The sequence below is a fragment of the Canis lupus genome, chromosome X, assembly GCF_003254725.2.
Source record: "Canis lupus dingo isolate Sandy chromosome X, ASM325472v2, whole genome shotgun sequence".
Classification (NCBI taxonomy): Eukaryota; Metazoa; Chordata; class Mammalia; order Carnivora; family Canidae; genus Canis; species Canis lupus.
This window is the reverse complement of record NC_064281.1, coordinates 93,318,858-93,338,653: the sequence shown is the minus strand read 5'-3', so window position 1 is coordinate 93,338,653 and position 19,796 is coordinate 93,318,858. Positions and strand designations below refer to the sequence as shown.

Below are 19,796 nucleotides of genomic sequence, written 5' to 3'. Positions count from 1 at the left end.
TTTTTTGAAAAAAAGGATTTCTAAGTCCAACTGGATGATCTTGTACTCAGTAAAGAAGCTTTTCTGTGCAGTGCATCACAAGCTAGTGTACCAACACTGAGGGGAATGTGCTACATATGGCATTTGGCACAGCTTCCTGGGGTATCACTATTACTCAAAGTCTTTAGGGGGCAGGGAGAAATGCAAGCAATTTAACAAAGTAATTAAAAGCAATTATTTTTTTATTAAAATGAACCCACATTCTAAAATAAAATAAACGAACATTCTAAAATGAATTATCTTCATATAATTTTAAGGTAAAGTACAACTATTCAAAGAAATAATTTGATTTCAGAGGTACTCAAAACTTTGCCCCCTCACCCTCACAGTTAAATTTACTTTTCTCTACAATTAAGGGTACTTTGGCAGAGAAGTTCGAGAAGCCAGAGCTATAGCATCTTGACAAGAAGCTAGCCAGTCTCTATTTGAACACTTTATATAATGCATGGGCTTTCACCCAAAAAAAGGAAAGCACTTACAATCATTAAAAATACCTTTAAGGGGATCCCTGGGTGGCTCAGCGGTTTAGCACCACCTTCACCCCAGGGCCTGATCCTGGAGAGCCGGGATCAAGTCCCACGTCGGGCTCCCTGCATGGAGCCTGCTCCTCCCTCTGCCTGTGCCTCTGCCTCTCTCTCTGTGTGTCTCTCATAAATAAATAAATAAAATATTTAAAAAAATACCTTTAAGGGTGAGCTGGCTGGCTCATTCGCCTCAAGTCTATGCCTTCAGGTATTACTGTGCTTGTGTGCTCTCTCCTCCGCCCCTCCCCCCACCCCATTCCACGTTAGTCTCTTTTTCTAGGTAAAGGCTACTTTTTCTTTTTTTTTTAATAATTTGAATTTTTCTGATTTTATTTATTCATGAGAGACACAGAGAGAGAGAGAGAGCTAGAGACACAGGCCGAGGGAGAAGCAGGCCCCCCACAGGGAGCCCGATGTGAGACTTGAACCCGGAACTCTGGGATTGCGCCCCGGGCCCAAGGCACCACTAAACCGCTGGGCCACCCGGGCCTCCCAAGGCTACTTTTTCTTTTTTTTAAAACTTTTTTTTTTTTTAATTTTTATTTATTTTTGATAGTCACACACAGAGAGAGAGAGAGAGGCAGAGACATAGGCAGAGGGAGAAGCAGGCTCCATGCACCGGGAGCCCGATGTGGGATTCGATCCCGGGTCTCCAGGATCGCGCCCTGGGCCAAAGGCAGGCGCTAAACCACTGCGCCACCCAGGGATCCCTACTTTTTCTTTTTCTTAAAGCCTAAAGAAAGCCGTCTAACCTAACTCAGCTCTGAAACCCTTCCTCTCTTTCCTCCTCAACTCCATCACCGGAACGGGAAGTGGGTGAGAAGGGGTCAAAGCCGGGAGCCCGTTGCACTTCCGCCCCACTGGCGCGAGAGGGCAGGGCGCAAGCGCCGCCAGGCTCAGGGAGCGTGACTTCCGTTTCCGTTGTGCCCCGCAAGCGGAATCATGGAGCGGGCTGGAGGAGGAGGTCTTGGTGAGGAAGAACGGTATGACTTTAATGGGGGCGAATTGTTTAGAAATGAGCAAAGTTCTAATGAAGAGATTGTCTGGGACTTTCAGATAAACATCTTAGGACAGAAGGATAACACCTCAGTTCATTTGTGTGAAAAATGCGAATTACCTATTAAAATCTATGGGCGGATGATTCCATGTAAGCATGCTTTTTGCTATGCCTGTGCAATTTTACATGGAAAAGAAGGTGATAAGATGTGTCCAGGCTGCAGTCAACTGGTGGAGCGAATTGAGGAGCATAAACAAGGTTCTTTATTCATTTGCAGCGGTGTTCAAGGATGCAAGACAACATTTTTGTCTCAAAGACATTTAGAGGCTCATATCAACCTCTGCCATATGAGAGCTGGAAACCCTGTGGCCGGGCCTTAATTTGAAAATGTTCATCTGACATGTTGCCCCAACAACACACGAAATTTCTGATTGTTTTACAAGGCTGCAAGACAAGCATCATATGAACCATATTCCAACAAGGCAGCATCCTATACCACCACCTCCTTTCCAACGTGTACTGTACAAGCCATACAATCAGCCATAAGAAGATATTTGTGCTCCTCCAACGGAATTCATTGTATACAGCTTCACCTCAACCTCCTTCAGTGACTCAGGGAACCTTTGTAAACAAGAAAACAAAGCAACCTACTAACTGTCCCTATTCAGAATGATTCAAATTTAGGTGCTTGAGAACCACTACCCACTGTCTCCACAGCTGAGCTCAGCATCATCCTGCATGTCAGAGTCAACTAGTGATATTGAACTCTCGTCATATACCTCCAGAGCAACATTCTGTACCATACTCTCACCTCCACCACCAAGAAGTCAACGCATCAAAAGGCACATCCTTCCCAGGTTGCAGGTACTTCTCGCTTGATTCACAGCCAAGCTTCAGGTCTATCAACGACAACTGCTCTCTCGCCTTCTCCATAGACGTATTATTTCTCAGATGCTACCTTATATGAAGTGTTTTCCTCCAGGACCTGTACAACCTCAACAGTGTAGTTCACTTGTAAGTACACACCCTTCTCACCATTGTAATTCACAATTTTTACCCCAATTCACATATAATCAAGGAACTTGGAGTCCTCTGTTTATAAAACTAGGGGAAATGAAAGCCACAGTCACTCCTTCCTCCATGAGTGTAGGATCTATTTTCTCGAACCCTACTTTTTGGACTGTATCATCCAGATCAGACAAGATACAAACCATATTAACAATGATAATAGCATTTTGAACAGAAGATATGATGAGGAAAAAACTTTAGTATTGCCCACCTTCTAATTAAGATTTGACCATTTGGGGCAGGAAAGTACCTCTTACAGAGGTGGCTCTGAAACTCTTAAAGTCTTGTCTCTTAAAATGGTTTTAAACTTTGCTCTTAGGAATGATTTCAAGTACTTTACAATTGTGCAGAAAAGTGGCTCAGGTGAGCATAGCTATGCTTTAACAACTTTGCTCCTCTACTGCAGTAAATTGACCCAGAGGTAACCATTTGCAATATTATTTCCTGAAAAGAAAATTGTGTTCTTTTTTTTTAAAGATTTTATTTATTTATTCATGATAGTCACACACAGAGAGAGAGAGAGAGAGAGGCAGAGACACAGGCAGAGGGAGAAGCAGGCTCCATGCAGGGAGCCCGACGTGGGATTCAATCCCGGGTCTCCAGGATCGCACCCTGGGCCAAAGGCAGGCACCAAACCACTGCACCACCCAGGGATCCCAGAAAATTGTGTTCTACTTTCAAAAGTGTCGTTTTTGTTAAACATGCTTAGTCGTTTTTAAATATTTTATTCATTTATTTATTTCAGAGACTGAGTGAGAGAGAGAGGAACACCAGCAGGAGCAGAGAGAGAAGCAGACTCCCTTGCTAAGCAGAAAGCCCGACGTGGGGTTCCATCTCATGACCTGAGCTAAAGGGAAGTGCTTAACCGACTGAGCCACCCAGGTGCCCCAAACATGCTTAGTTTTTCTTGCAATATATTTTGTTAACTGGAGTAAAGGTAGTAAATTTCAATATGGCTATAAAAAATAATTCCTTTGTACACAAATCTATTTCTCTATAACTTCTAATCTTGTTTCTAAGCCCAAATTATGTTTCCTTTCTTCTTCCTCTTCTTCTTCTTCTTCTCCTTCTCCTTCTTCTTCCTTCTTCTTCTTCTTCTTCTTCCTTCTTCCTTGTTCTTCCTTCTTCTTCCTTCTTTCTTCTTCTTCTTTCTTCTTCTTCGTCTTCCTTTTTTTTTTTTTTTAAAGAAGCCTCCACCCAACCGGCAGCGTGAATTCTTGACCCTGATATCAAGACCTGAGCTGAGATCAAAAGTCCAACACTCAACCAACTGAGCCATCCCAGGGGCCCCCCAAATTGCTTTCTCTTTAATGCAGCTGAGGCTCTGTGACCCAAACTATCTACAGGCTGAGCCCTGCCCTGTATTCTAAAAGCCATACAAACCAAAAGTATGTAACAGCTCTAGCCCTAATCTATCAAATCAGCATCAGATCCCTCTTCCTACTCCAACCCTGACCTTATGTACTATTTTTAATGGGGTATTTTCCCTTTGCTGCATTAAAAGATAAACTGAGGAGGTGTGTCATACTGGCTCAGTAGGAAGAGCATGTGACTCTTGATCTTGGGGTCATGAGTTTAAACACCACATTGGATACAGAGATTACTAAAACAAAAAATAAACTTAAAAAAAGAGAAACAGTCATATTAAACATTTTAAGAGTTTTTTTTGAGCAAAAATCAATTTGAATCACACAGTATCCAATTTTGCAGTTAGAAATTGCTCTGATGAGTTATATAAAATGAAAGACTTAAATAGGTAGAAAGGAAAAGGAACAAAGAAATTATATTAGGCAAAAAAGCAGACTGGTTATTGCAAGGTTACTTTCTTTGAGGGGATGGCAGGGCTCTATCAAACAGATTACTTAACTAGTGCTGGTTAGGTGATTCCTGATGGACTGTTTTAAGATTGCATTTCTGGAAGAACTGAAACTGTAATTAAGTTATGTCTTGGTTTAGTGATATGGGTTTTAACATACGTTAATTGTCCATTTTGTTGTCTTGTTTTTAACACCTGAAAGCCAGAGCTCACCTCATACTCTAGATCCAGCTATTAAGGCCTTTTCTTCTTCCTGTGTATGAGACCCTACCTGGGTAATTTATTAGGTATCATAGACTCTCTAGGACTGTGACCTTGATTATTCTTTGCCAGCATAAGGGTAAATCTAAAAAAATTACTTTAAAAATTTCCCTGGTGCAAAAAATAGAGAACTTTCCTCCCATAGCTCTACTTTTCTTTTTAAATTTCCTTCAGAAAATGAGATTATAATTGCTAGCTCAGCCTCTTTAAAATTCATGTAAATGTTTTTCAAAGCTAAATAAGCCTCTTACGGTTTTGCATACCAGATATGTCATTGCTGGGGGCCAAGGAGCCATCTCTTTGAATATGAACACCAACATGGGTTAACATGTATAAAAAAGGGTAAGAGGTTTTTTTGGTCTATACAGTCTCTTTAGCAGATTGCCTGTGATGCACATTGCAGTCCCATTTAATGCTTATTCAATAATAAAACTATTTCATTCTTATCTACATTTCACGAAGAAGTTTTATTGACCTGGCAGGAAATTTTATATTTAATTACATTTTCCCAACGATTTGGCAATAAGGATTTACATGGCAATTCCTGGATTGGGTGATCAGCTGACAGTCTTGTAAACACACAACAGTCAGGTAAGAAATCCTGAATTAAGAAAAGTCACCTTTCTTGCTCTCCACTATTTTGGAATGCTAGCCAGATGAACTACCCTCTCCGAATTCAAGATTTTATTATTGAGTAAGCATAGGTGATACCAGCTCTAAAATCCCCATCAGGATCACTATTGGCTTTGATGGTAGAAAAGTTGTAGAAAGCCAGAAATGTCTGCAGGGCTTTTTTTTTTTTTTTAATATTTTATTTATTTATTCATGAGAGAGACAGAGACATAGGCAGAGGGAGGAGCAGGCCCCCTATGGGGAGCCTAATGCGGGACTTGATACCTGGGATCACGACCTGAATTGAAGGCAGATGCTCAACCACTGAGCCGCCCAGGTATCCCCATGTTGTGTGTTTCATAAGGAACTCTGAGAAGTGGATTTTTTTATTTTTTGAGAAGTGGATTTTAGGGCTGAGACATGAAGTGAAATCAGGTTAGGACACCAGGCATACAAGCATGTGCCCTCAAACAGGGCGGGTAATTAGTTATCAGCTGGAGAAGTTGTGCCCTTGTCTTTTCTTGCAGGGAAATCTACTACGAAAGGGAACCACCATCTAAAAGATTGTTGCTTCCTTCTTTTCAAGAGTCAATTTGATGTAGGGAAAGATTAAGATATGCAGAGAGAACTGGTATAGCGAAGAAAAGGGGGTGGTTCTATGAAAGAGAAAGTGCTTTAATTTTCCATTTGCTCTTCCATTATTTCTCAGTCTTTCTGTACCAAATAACTTTTTACATTCTCCTTAGAATGATAGTCATCCAAAATGAGTGGGAAATATCAGAGAGGGAGACAGAACATGAGAGATTCCTAACTCTGGGAAACGAACAAGGGGTGGTGGAAAGGGAGGTGGGCGGGGGGTGGGGGTGACTGGGTGATGGGCATTGAGGGGGGCACTTGATGGGATGAGCACTGGGTGTTATGCTATATGTTGGCAAATTGAACTCCAATAAAAAAAATAGAAATTAAAATTAAAATTAAAAAAAGAAACATGGGGGGAAAAAGATTGATAGTCATCCAGTAAATACCACTAATTCATATGCTTCAAATGAGGTACTTCTTTTTTTTTTTTTTTAAGATTTTATTTATTTACCCATGAGAGACACACAGAGAGGCAGAGACACAGGCAGAGGGAGGAGAAGTAGGCTCCATGCAGGGAGCCCGATATGGGACTCGATCCGGGGACTCCAGGATCACACCCTGGGCCGAAGGCAGGCGCCAAACCGCTGAGTCACCCAGGTGTCCCGAAATGAGGTACTTCTAAGAACCTCCACAAATATGTTCGTTTGTCCAAATCAAAGAAACAGGCTTTACTACCATAAGACTGGATTCCTATGTGTCCCATTCCAGATGGGACAGAGAGATATTAACAATTTAAGAAAAAGCCCTGCAGGGCAGCCCGGGTGGCTCAGCGTCTGCTTTCGACTCAGGAGTGATCCTGGAGTTCCAGGATCGAGTCCCACATCGGGCTTCTGCGTGGAGCCTGCTTTTCCCTCTGCCTATTCTCTGCCTCTCTCTTTCTGCATCGCTCATGAATAAATAAATAAAATCTTTAGGGATCCCTGGGTGGCGCAGCGGTTTGGCACCTGCCTTTGGCCCAGGGCGCGATCCTCCAGACCCAGGATGGAGTCCCACATCGGGCTCCCTGCATGGAGCCTGCTTCTCCCTCTGTCTATGTCTCTGCCTCTCTCTCTCTGTATGACTATCATAAATAATTTTTTTAAAAAATTAAAAAAATAAAATAAAATCTTTAACAAAAAGAAAGAAAGAACTGGGAATTTGGATAAAAGATCATGTCTCTGTATAAAGGCAACAGGATAGAGGGGCTGCATTGGTCACATTGAAAAAGACAAAAATAATGTTAGGCCTGATAAATATCAACATGAGAAAAGAAACCAAAGTGCTGGGATGCCTGAGTGGCTCATTGGTTGAGCCTCTGCTTTCAGCTCAGGTCGTGATCCCAGGTCAGGGGATTGAGTCCCACATCAGGCTCCCTGTGAGGAGCCTGCTTCTCTGTCTTTCTATGTCTCCGCCTCTCTCTGTCTCTCATGAATAAATAAATAAAAATTTTTTTTTAAATAAAGTGCTTTATATAATCATACATTTTTTTTTTAGAATTTTTTTTTTTTTTTTTTTTTATTTATGATAGTCACAGAGAGAGAGAGAGAGGCAGAGACACAGGCAGAGGGAGAAGCAGGCTCCATGCACCGGGAGCCTGACGTGGGATTCGATCCCGGGTCTCCAGGATCGCGCCCTGGGCCAAAGGCAGGCGCCAAACCGCTGCGCCACCCAGGGATCCCTAATCATACATTTTTGTCCCAATGGGCATACCTGCTTTTTTTGTGCTTTACAGATACTTTATTGTGTTTCACAGATACTGCATATTTTACAAATTTACAAATTGAAGGTTTGTAGGAACCCTGCATTGAACAAGTCTATTGGCACCATTTTTCCAGCAGCATTTGCTTACTTTGTTTCTCTGTGTCACATTTTGGTAATTCTCATAATAATGAAAAATTTTAAATACTATATTTGTATGGTGATCTGTGATCAGAGATTTCAACTCACTGAAAGCTCAGTGAGCTTTTTTAGCAATAAAGTATTTTAAAATTAAGATACGTACATTGTTTTTTAAACACACTGCTATTGTGCGCTTAATAGACCACAGTATATTATAAACATAACTTTTATATGCACCAGGAAATCAAAAAACTTATTTGACTCACTTTCTTGTGATATTTATTTTATGCAGTGGTCTGAACCAAACCCATGATATGGCCAAGATATTCTGTATAAAGAAAACCTGCTCTTCCTATTCAGATCACCTGTGAAGCTGATGCCATAGAGAAGCTATTCGGGCCTCCCAGGTAATCCACTTGCCTTTCTCACTAGATGATATTAGTCTTTTTTTTTTTTTTTTTTAAAGATTTTACTTTTGGGGCACCTAGGTGGCTCAGTTGGTTAAGCATCCAACTCTTGATTTTGGCTAAGGTCCATTATCTCAGGGTCATGAGATTGAGGCCCACTCTAGGCTCCACACTGGGCATGTAGGCTGCTTAAGATTCTCTCTCTCTCTCTCTCTCTCTCTCTCTCTCTCCCCCTCTGCACACCACCCAACCCCAGCACGCCCTGTCTCACTCTCTCAAAAAAAAATATTTTATTTTTAAGTAATTTCTACACCCAACATGTGGCTCAAACTCACAACCCCAAGATCAAGAGTCACATGCTCCAGCAACTGAGCCAGCCAGGCACCCCGCTATTAGTCATTTAAAGACTTCTTTTTCTGTGCCCAGAAAGACTTGCAGAAGTGCTCCACAGCATTTTCAGTTTGTAGCCCCACATATAGGGATGTGCACTGGCTGCTACAGGGAATTCTGCAAGCAACAAACTTCACTGAGGTCATGGACCAAACATATAGGAGACTAGAAAATGACATGACACAGTGAGTATCATGGCCAAGGAAAGCTATTGGCCACGCTTTACAACTATAGAAGAACTAAGGACTTTAGAAACCCATCGAGAATGGCTCCTGGGAGGGACTCCTGGGTGGCTCAGCAGTTGAGCATGTGCCTTTGGCTCAGGGCGTGATCCTGAGGTCCTGGGATTGAGTCCCACATCAGGCTCCCTCTGCCTGTGTCTCTGCCTCTCTCTGTGTGTCTGTCTCTAATAAATAAATAAAATCTTTAAAAAAAGAAACCCATTGAGAAGGGTTACTTAATGCCTTTCTGCTAATGATGGGCTAGGAGACACTACCAAGGAGTACCCAGAAGTAAGTGAATTCCCAACTGATTTTCATTAGCAATCTGTTGCTTTTCAACAGTCACTGGTATGGAAGCAGGGGCAGATTAAAATCACCCTCTACTACTATTCACCTTTGTCTTGACTATCTTGCCAACTATCCACACTCAAGTTAGGGAAAAGCAGTCAGACTGAAAAGGCAAAAGGACACACTGTTACTCAAAGCTTAGCAGCAGCTACTCAATTTTGTGTGGCCGTCTACAGAAAGACAAAGAAGAGAAAAAATGAGAAGAAAAAAAAAAGAAGATAAAAAATGAAAAACCACAGTAGTAGCTACTAAACACTTTACTAAAGGGAATAACCCTACTCTGGTCAACCTAGGAAGGGAGCAAAGGAAGAAGGGAAAATTGTATATCATTATTGCAAAGAGCTAAGACATTGGAAAAGAGATATATTTTTTAAAGATTTTATTTATTCATGAGAGACACAGAGAGAGAGAGAGAGGCAGAGACATAGGCAGAGGGAGAAGCAGGATCCATGCAGGGAGCCCGATGCGGGACTCTATCCGGGGAATCCGGGATCATGCCCTGAGCCAAAGGCAGATGCCCAACCACTGAGCTTCGCAGGTGTCCCTGGAAAAGAGATTGTACGAAGTGACCCAAGGGGGTGCAAAAATTATAACAAGAGAATCAAGAAAACCCAAAAAAAATATTCAGCTAGAAAATAATTGGCAAAATGCTCAAAAATTGATAGATTGAGGGAATCTTAGGGGTAAGAACTGGAAAATGATATGCTTCAATACCTTTCTCTGAGGTTAACTTATCCTTCCCTTTTCTGGTAGATATGGGTGCTACTTAGTGTCCAGTTAACTTGGAAATTTCTCATTTTGTATCTGAGTGATACAGCAATATTGGTTATTGGTATTTCATGTCAACCTTCTCACACTCTTCTTTTCCCTCGGTGGTTCCCATTCAGATTTTTCATGTGACTCAGGAACATTTTCTTACTTTCTCCTAATTCTCTTATAAACCTATCAGGGAGCGACTCGTGCTGTGCAAATAAAGGCCTACCGTAATACATATGCCAGATGAAGTGTTTGCTGAGCTCCCTTGGAAAAGGTCACCTGATTTGGTTACTATGTGTCAGGGCTGAAACAAATTGATGCGTCACTTTAGGCCATTATTTAGCAATAATGATACTAGTTTGAGATAGAAAACCAGTAAAAGTATCTTATCAAAAGGATAAGCCATGGCAACGTATAAAACAATATTCTTTGTTTAGAGCTCAATTTGAAGTAATAAAACTTGTTATATTTTAAAATAGGGGGAAAAATAAAATATCTTTTAAAAATAAATAAATAAGAAAATAAATTTCTTTTAAAAATAAATAAGTAGGGATCCCTGGGTGGCGCAGCGGTTTGGCGCCTGCCTTTGGCCCAGGGCGCGATCCTGGAGACCCGGGATCGAATCCCACGTCGGGCTCCCGGTGCATGGAGCCTGCTTCTCCCTCTGCCTGTGTCTCTGCGCCTCTCTCTCTCTCTCTCTCTCTCTGTGTAACTATCATAAATAAATAAAAAAATTAAAAAATAAATAAATAAATAAATAAGTAGGGATCCCTGGGTGGCGCAGCGGTTTGGCGCCTGCCTTTGGCCCAGGGCGCGATCCTGGAGACCTGGGATCGAATCCCACGTCGGGCTCCCGGTGCATGGAGCCTGCTTCTCCCTCTGCCTGTGTCTCTGCCTCTCTCTCTCTCTCTGTGTGTGACTATCATAAATAAAAAAATTTAAAAAAAATTTAAAAATAAATAAGTAAAATTAGGGTGAAAAAGGAGGCATAATTTTGAAAGGGCATTCACCTTGTAATAGTCCCATACTTCTAGTAAAGAAGGAAGATAAATTTGATACAGGTGGTTGACTGCTGTGTAGATTTGTACAGTATCTTAAACAAGTAAATCAATTTTATTTTTTTTTTAATTTTTTTATTTATTTATGGTAGTCACAGAGAGAGAGAGAGAGAGAGAGAGAGAGAGAAAGAGGCAGAGACATAGGCAGAGGGAGAAGCAGGCTCCATGCGCCGGGAGCCCGACGTGGGATTCGATCCCGGGTCTCCAGGATCGCGCCCTGGGCCAAAGGCAGGCGCTAAACCGCTGCGCCACCCAGGGATCCCATCAATTTTCTATTTAACCTGTGTAGTTCCTAACCCTGCAACTATTCTGACTTCAGTACCATTGTCTGCAAAGTTTTTCCACTGTAACTTATTTGTATTATCTTTTTCTCTTGTTTTTTGCTTTTATTTTAGTAGATGACTCTATTCTTGTTTGCTTTTACTTATGAAAAAGTCATAGGTAAGTCTTAGAATTCCAGAAGAGTTTGGGGATTCCCTTACTATTTTCTCTAGCCATTGATAAGAGAAATCTGTCCCAGCAGGAAGATCTATAATTATTCAATATGTGGATACATTTCTGGTAATTTCAGTAATGTAAAACTGATACTTTGTCTTCAAAGGGGCTTAAGGCCACACTAAACAAAATGCAATATTACCAAACCGAAAGAAATATTTCAGGCATCTGTTGTTACCTAAAGGCTACGAAGTGTTATAATATAGGAGTCAGCAAATTATGCAAATGAAATGACTTACTACAAAAAAAAAAAACTTAGACAATTTTGGGGTCTAATAGGATAGTGTCAACAATGAATTCCAGCTTTTGCAGATCAAGGAAAATCTCTGATGATAGACTTGTGTAATATTTGCTCCACCTCTTCTGGTTTGATCCCTAGAATCTAAACAGGAATTTGAACAATTAAAATTGGCTATAATCTCTCTCCCAGCTTTAGGGATTCCAAATTTTGAAAAACCTTTCCATTTGTTTTGTACTAAAAATAAAGGTGTACTAGAATTTTGACTCTAAAGTTGGGATTGGATTATAGACCATGGATATAATCTGGATGCCATGGCACCCTGAAAATGCCTAAATGTTTCTGAGCTGTAGTGGCAGCCACCACATTTACTGAAAAGGCTCAAGCCCTTCCATTGGATTACTTGATTTACTTGAGTATCCCGCATGTGCTGATACTAATCTCAGAAGTATGTAAGACCCTACATTTGTTGGTACACTGTTGAGACTGGCTAGGAGCAAGCATTATTATGCAATCCTAACACTGTGATTGGAAGCTGCAACTTTCTAAACCTGGTAGTTTTTTGCCAGATTAGGAAATCAAATAAATGATCATGATTGTACAACTGTAGGGACGCCTGGGTGGCTCAGCAGTTGAGCGTCTGCTTTCGGCACAGGACGTGATCCTGGAGTCCCACATTGCTCCCCAGCAGGGAGCCTGCTTCTCTCTCTGCCTGTGTCTCTGCGTCTCTCTCTCTCTTTCATGAATAAATAAATAAAATCTTTTAAAAAATGATTGTATAACTGTAATAGAAGAAAACATTAAGCCTCAATCTGATTTATGTGATAATCCTTTTCAAAATGGAGATCCCATAATGTTTCCTGGTGGGTCATATACTTGGGACAAAGGTGACCAACTCAAGGCTTTTTATATTGTGGTGACTTATCATAAATCTTGGAAGCTTGTATTTTGTCTGAAATTAAGTTGGGTAAAGCAGATGAATTAGTAGCAGTTACTAGAGTTGAGATTCTTGGCTCTGGACAGAAAGCAAATATATATACTGATGATAAATATGTGTTTGGTGTCTGTCATGCAACAGGAAAAATTTAGAAAAATAGGGAATTGTTGACTTCAGTGAAGACTAAAACATCTCATGAAGAATTAAAGGCTGATTTGTTAGAGGCTTTACAACTGCCTACTCAGATTATCAGTATCCATTATAGAACTCACACAGGGCAATATGACAAAATTTCTAAAGGCAGTGATTTTGCTGAAAGAGCTACAAAAGCTGCTGTTAAACATGACAGACTCCAAACTTAGAAGCTCCACTTTTAATACTAGAAACCTTTGTTCATTTTCAAAACTAAGCTTCACAAAGAGAAATGAACAAATGGATTGAAAGGAGGGCTAAAAGAAATTCAACTGGACTATAAAAATTACCTAACAAAATAATTCCTATACCTTAGTCTTTATTTCCTTGATTAGTTTATTGTTATGTTGTCAACATCATCTAAGAGGGATTTTTAAAGGCAGTAAACTCTTACTACACCTATCAAATAGAGGAAATTATTCAAAACATATTAAAGAGTTTTATTATTTTTCACAATTCTTTACAGACCACTTCCAAGGTAGGTGCAAGAAAGTTTACCAGGAACCTGATATCAATTAGCTTTACAGAGAATTAGTGCCTATGGAAGGTCAGAGATTTTTGTCTAGTTGTGATGTGTATGATGTCTGAATGGCCTCGTCTTTCCATCTTCAAAAGCAGATGCTCAGCCAGGGATAAAGGCTCTCTTAATGCACATAATCTCCACTTTTGGGGCCCCAGAGGAATCAGAGGGAATCATTTTATGTCCACTGTTATCCAAGAATCATGCAAGTGTTTATAAATTCCTAAAAGCTATCATACTCCAAGTAGAATGGATGACTCAAACTCAAACTCACTGGCTAAGATTCAGCAATCTACTGGGTTAAAGTGGCATAGAGAGTTACCACCTAAAAATTAGAGCCATTCTTGCAAACAGTAGCCTTATCTCTTTCTTTGATTTTTTTTTTCTTTCTTTGAATTTATGTTTGGCAGTACAGGGGCAAAGGGCAGGCTGCCCTAAAATATGCCACTTCGTCACAGTGATCATTTTAAATAAAAGTTACTTAAGAGACAGCCAATGCAGAAAGAACTCTCTGATCCCTCCTTTGTTTCCACAAAACAAGAAATAAATGTGAAAGTTACCCTCTCTGTACCAGGAGGTAAAGAGACATCAATATTACCACAGATAAGAAATCTAGAGCCAAGAAGTCTATATAAACAACCCTTGGTACTTTTTACTAATTTACTACCACAGCCCAAATTCTGTTTTGAATTTCTTACTAATCGAAGCTCCCAAAGTTAAGCTTTCTTTGTCCTGTCAATTCCTCACAGATTTTTTGTCTTTTTACCTAAAAAGTATAAAAACTTCACGCCTTGGTGATTTCTTTGGGTCTCAATTTCATTATTGGGTCTCCATGCACATGTAACTAAACTTTGATTTTTTTTCTCCTGTTAATCTGTCTCATGTCAGTTTAATTCTTAGACCAATTGGAAGAATATCGAAGGTAGAAGTAAATTTTCCTCTGCTACATTGAAACTGTGAATTCGTGTCTGCAATCACTTCCTCTGCCCGTTTAACTGAATCCTCTCAGCATCATGTTCAATACTTCTTTTTTTTTTTAAAGATTTTGTTTATTCATTCATGAGAGACAGCGAGAGAGGCAGAGGCACAGGCAGAGGGAGAAGCAGGCTCCACGCAGGGAGCCTGATGTGGGGCTCGATCCCGGGTCTCCAGGATCACGCCCTGGGCTGGAGGTGGCGCTCAACCGCTGAACCACCTGGGCTGCCCCATGTTCAATACTTAAAAATGGTGTTTCTCTCTTTCCTTAGAAACCCTGAGACATAAAGTCAGAAGTGCCTAAAGGGACCTGCTGGAAGAAGTCTCCCCTCCACCCCCATCAAACTAAGCAATTTATCTTATACAGAAGTGTTCTAGAGAGAGGATAAGGAGTCCCCACATAGAGGGACAACTTGAAGCACTGTTGATCACCCATATGGCTGTCAAAGTAAAAGATAACCCAGATAGATTCATGCTTCCCATGTGAAGCCAGCTCCTCAGGAGGACTAGACTGGCTGCCACAAGAGCTTTGAAACTTAAATTTTCCTGAGTGACTGATATTGGTACTGAACTCAGCTGAAAGGAGGAATTCTAGTGAACGCAATACAATTCTCAGACTGCCTTGTTGTTTTGTTCACAGTAGTAGGTATTTCAGTTACTATAAGAAATACATTTTACTAGAAAACAAACATGTTATTTGTTACATTACTTTTTCTTTCTGTACTCCCAATGATGGTTCCTAAAGCTCTAAATTTTACTCCCAGTATGGATACAGCCTGGGCTTGTAAATCCAACAATCCGATTGTTGGCAGAATAAAAATAAGACCATCTTCATTACTACGTTGTTTTTATAATATTAGATTAAACAAATATGCATCATACTCGGGCCCCAAATTTGACACAACAAAATGTTTTGTTGACTTGTTTGATTAGAAGGGTGGTATAGAAAAGGATCTGATTAATAGAAAAACAGAAATCTGGCATTCATGGATAGAAACTACAGAATGTTGTGCCCAAGATTGCAAATCCAAGAAACCACCAAGGAGCCGACACCGATGTAATCACACGAGGGTTTAATCACAAGCTCGAGCGTGGGTCCAAGTGTACCCGGCACAGCAGAGCAGAGACTTGGACCCCGAGACTAAGAAGTATAGTAGTGTTATAGGGGTCCGTGGCCAATGAGATTGTAACATACATAGAAAGTTGCACAGTCATGTCGGTCCACACACAGGTGGCCAATTGAATTCTGATTCACCCTATAGTGACCATTTGAACTAGCCTATTATTCTGGTTAGAATTGGCACGCAGGTTTGGTGGGCAAAAGAGGGGTTTTCATTCCTTGGCGGTTAAAGGTCGAGGTCCTGCATTCCTGTGTGTGCTAGTTTCTGATAAGGGTGTGCTTAATAGCTAAACTAGGGTGAGGGAGTGCCTTAAACAATAGGCAGGTCGTGTGGGGGGTTTTACATGAGATGGCGGGTGTAGCACAAAATGGAGTTAGTTCTGCTCTGCTTGTCCAGGGGTAGGGGATTTTTGTTAGATTTCCTGGGTCCCACACAGAAGATAGGTCCTATGTCACTGTTAACCACTTTGGGATACAAGTTTTTTCCAGTCCTAGAAAGATAAACTTGCCTGTTGGATTACAATAATTACTTAAATATTCAGAGATGACTACAGATTTGGATGGAGGTGAAAAATGGCCCATAGGTTGGATTTGTCCTCAGACTTAAAATGAGAGCCATGTACACTAAATTCTGGAAGTTGAAGGGGAGCAGAATCTGCTAACCCAAAATATGCCTCTTTCATATAAGGGTTGTCTTTAACTAGTTAGTTTTAAGAAATAACAGACATAGGAGAAGCTCTAAAAACCAGAAGTTACTGTTTTGTACAAAACGCTTAAATATATAAGAGAAATCTCCATTTGTAAGGCTGTCTCCCTCTCTGTACCAGGAGGAAGATGATGACTAAATCTCTAAAAACCTTGTATCAGGGGAGAAGGTAGTGACTGAAATCTGCATAACAACCATACTCTCATTTACTGTGCTTTTCCATGATAACTGGTTCCTCCCCCCTCACCCCACAACATTTTCTTTTGCCTTTAGCTGGAGATAGTATATAAAATGATGGCGTGGGCCATTTCAGAGTTACTCAGTTCTGGGTATCTCCCATGTGTATAAGAGGTATATGTATTATTAAACTTCTGTTTGTTTTTCTCTTGTTAATCTGTCTTTTATTACAGGAAGGTCTTAGCCAAGAACCTATAAAGGTAAAGGAAAAATTATTTTTTCCTTCTGTACACACTTCAATCTGTACCCCTGCAATGAGTGCCTTATAGTAGGACTTTGATACTAGATAACGGCCATGAATGTCTTTGTTTTACATCTGGGAAAATTATTTGGGCAGAAGGAATAGTTACTGAAGGGTCTAGTTTATCCTTTAATTGTAATGTTACTTCTATGATGAAAAGGCAGGAGAAATTTATTTTAACAAAAAATTTAGTTAAAAACTTAGATTATCAAGTTCCAGAGTTAAACTACTCATTAGGCTTGGATTGGATGTGATATTGTAAAAAATCACAAATTAAGACGTTAGTTAGTTTTTTTCAAGTAGTTAATTATTTGAAAGTACAAACAAGACGTCACAACAGTTTGTAAAAATTAATGACAAAGGACAACATTTGTGCACTTTTGTATTAACCAAGAATCTGCTTTAATCATTCACCAATGGTATAATATACTGAAACGTTTTTCCCAAGGCAAATACTATACTAATTTTTAAAACCCATCCTACTGTAATTCTGATAACTGCTTTGTTGTGCATTTTACTATGGACTGGCTAGATATTTAGACTGTTGTTAGAGAAAGGTAGAAATAGCTATGTAGATAATTACAAAACTGTAGATTTACTAAAAAATAGAAACACAGAGAGGAAATTATAAGATTAAATACACATGTAAAAAAATTTAAAATTTTTCCTAATGTAAAAAAAGAACTTTTCTCCCTCTTCTTTTAGCATTTCCTTCAAAAAAACTAGAAATTATAAATGCCATCTCTGCCTCTTTGAGATATATGTAAATCGATTTAAATAGTAAATAAGCTTCCTGCCAGTTATGTATCCCAGAAATACCATTCTTGGGGGCCAAGGAGCCATCTTTTTTTTTTTTTCCAAGAAGCCATCTTTTTGAAAAATGAACTTCAAGAAGGGCAGTGCCCTGTTTCTCTGTGACAATTCAACTCCAAGATGTAACTTCCTGCATGTCAAAAGATATGAGAAATTGTATTTTTATTTTGGTTAAAGACAATTAACATGTATATAAGGGATTGTATCTGCCCTGGTTATGTAAATAAAGTAAGATTTCTTTTTTGTCTCTATAATCTCTTTAGGAGATTACCTGTGATGCATCACAGTCTTTTTAATCCTTATTTAATAATAACACTGTTTCATTATTTCAACATTTTGTGGAGAGATTTCACTGCATTGGCAGGAGATTTTATGTTTAATTATATTTCCTCAACATGAGTCACCTATCTTGGGACCAAAGTCCTTCCTTGAATCTCTAGCCCAGGGGCAAACACCTTGCAAAACTGATCTCTAGGACTCCTCTATTGTAGACTGCTCCATGGCTGCCTAGATTTTTTTTAGCTCTCTTAACCAAACTCTTAGTTAACTAATGAGGTTAAGTGAAGCTCTCAGTCCTCTACAAAACATAATAATGCCTATAGAATGCTTAGTGCTCATAGCACATAGACAATGCTGCAGTATTCACTCATACATTGAGTTTCTACTAGTTGAATCATATGCTGAAGAGTCAACTACTTCAGTTCCTGACTCTGTTGTATACCACTTGTACTTAGCATATGTATTCTTTGGTGTCTGGTTTCCTTTGTTCAATGTAATGTTTTGAACTTAACTCATGCTGGTGCATGTATCAGTTTGTTCCTTTTATTATGAGAGTTCCATTTTATTAATATACCACAATGTTTTTCCATTTAAATGTTGATATACATTTTGGTTGATTTCCAGTATGGGACTTTATTTTATTTTATTTTATTTTTTTAACTTAGAAATTTATTCTGTTTAATCCACAAGCTTTATATAAGTTTAGTTTAAAAACAAAAACAAACAAACAAAAAAAGAGACAAAAACAGTGAAAACAAGACACTATTTCAAAGTCTGGGCCCTTCCAGCCTTCCAAATACGAGAGCTCTGAAAGTTGTATATACCAATTGGAAGAACAAGACAAAATTATGAATGGAGCCATGACATTTCATAAAACAAACTTTTATATAACTGAAGGATCCTTCCTGGGACTAGTTAATTGCCTTTACAAAAAAAAAAAAAAAAAACACAACAGAATAGAATGAATTAGTAAGGGACTTTAATAAATAAAACTACTACAAACATTCATGTGTAAGTTATTTGGTGGACATAGGTTTGGTTTTATTTAGAATATACAAGTATGTACAAGTCCAAAATGCTGGTTAACATGGTAAAAGTACGTTGACTTTTTAAAATTCTGGGTTTTATTAATTTTTTTCAAGTAAACTCTATGCCCAATGTGGGGCTCAAACTTAAAACCCTGAGATCAAGAGTCATACATTCCACCAACTGAATCAGCCAGGTACCGTAGAGTATGTTGACTTTTATAAAAAAGTGCCCAACTAGTTTTGAAGGTAACTATACCATTTTATAGAACCCTCAGCAATGTGTAAAATAGCAGTGGTTCCACATCCTCCCCTAAAACTTGGGATTGTCAGTTATTTGAATTTCAGCCATTCTAGTATGTGTAGAGTGGTATCTCATTATATTTTTTGTTTATATCTTTCTGTTGACTAATGATGTTAAACATCTTTTAATGTACTTACCAGCTATTCATATATGCCTTTGTAAAGTGTATGTTTAAATCCTTTTTTCCCATTTATATTGTATCACTTGTCTTATTATTGAGATGTAAGAGTTGGGACGCCTGGGTGGCTCAGCTGTTGAGTGTCTGCCTTCGGCTCAAGCTGTGATCCCGGAGTTCCTGGATTGAGTCCCACCTTGGGCTCCTGCATGGAGCCTGCTTCTCCTCCCTCTGCCTATGTCTCTGCCTCTTTCTATGTCTCTCATGAATAAATAAATAAAATCTTTAAAAAAAAAGAGATGTAAGAGTCTTTCGTATGTTATGGATAAAAGTCCTTTATCAGATGTATGTATTGCACATATTTTCTCTTTGCCTGTGACTTGCCTTCCAATTTTCTTCTTGAGGAAAAGTTTTTTTCTTTTATATTTAGTGCGAAGCTGCAAAAATTTCCTCCCACAGATTCTTTTAGAAATGTTACAGTTTTAGTTATTTTATGTTTAGTTCCATAATCAATTTAAAGTAGGTTTTGTGTGTGATATGAGGTAATGGCCAACATTCTTTCTTTTTTTTTCCATATGGTTATCCAGTTGTTCTGATACCATTTACTGCAATAACTATCCTTTCTTCAGTTAATTACCTTGGCAA

At 39.3% G+C, this 19,796-nt stretch overlaps 1 long non-coding RNA gene across 2 annotated transcripts; it reads left to right on the top strand.

Moving 5' to 3' along the window:
* Positions 1-1,498: 1,498 nt before the first annotated feature.
* LOC112649472 (uncharacterized) lies at positions 1,499-18,711 on the top strand. Of its 2 annotated transcripts, XR_007409539.1 has the most exons (5): positions 1,499-2,574; positions 3,374-3,510; positions 8,067-8,181; positions 8,608-8,756; positions 14,584-18,711. It is a non-coding gene; the product is annotated as an uncharacterized LOC112649472 (long non-coding RNA). The 2 variants fall into 2 exon arrangements; XR_003129590.2 differs by lacking the exon at positions 8,608-8,756.
* The last annotated feature ends 1,085 nt before the right edge of the window (positions 18,712-19,796 follow it).